This window comes from Wasmannia auropunctata, unplaced genomic scaffold (genome assembly GCF_000956235.1).
Source record: "Wasmannia auropunctata unplaced genomic scaffold, wasmannia.A_1.0 LD336057.1, whole genome shotgun sequence".
NCBI lineage: Eukaryota > Metazoa > Arthropoda > Insecta > Hymenoptera > Formicidae > Wasmannia > Wasmannia auropunctata.
In genome coordinates this window covers 1,573,256-1,573,818 of record NW_012026833.1, presented here as the reverse complement: position 1 = coordinate 1,573,818, position 563 = coordinate 1,573,256, and positions in this window count along the sequence as shown.

The following is a 563-nucleotide window of genomic DNA, read 5'->3' as shown; positions in this document are numbered from 1 at the left end:
GATGTGTATAAGAGACAGGAACAAAGTGAAGAAAGCAAAAATTTTTAAGACACGGAACAATTTAAAAGAAGAAGAGAATACAAATTGTAACAAGGACATTCGTTCCACGTGCCGATCCATTACACACAAAAAAAGATAAACTACCTCTAATTTTTTTAATGTCTGTAAATTGGAAGAAAATTGTACTCTTATCAAACTTAATGCATCGACCTTCATTTTTTGCAGAAATGCGTCATAAACACTTTTTTAATGACTGTAAATTGTAAGAAAATTGTACTCTTATCGAACTTAATGCATCGACCTTCATTTTTTGCAGTAATGTGTCATAAAAATGTTAAAATACTATAAATGTTTCGATAACAAACATTTTAAAAAATAACGCGTTAAAATATAAAACGTCATTCCACGTGACAAATGCCAGGTGGCTCAATTTAATATGAAAGAGCTTAATATAAAGATCCCTAGATATGCAATACCCATAGAAATCAAACATGAAAAGAATATTTAGTGATTAGAACCTTCCGGTTGACAATGAGATATTTTCCGTATTATAATTTATAGAT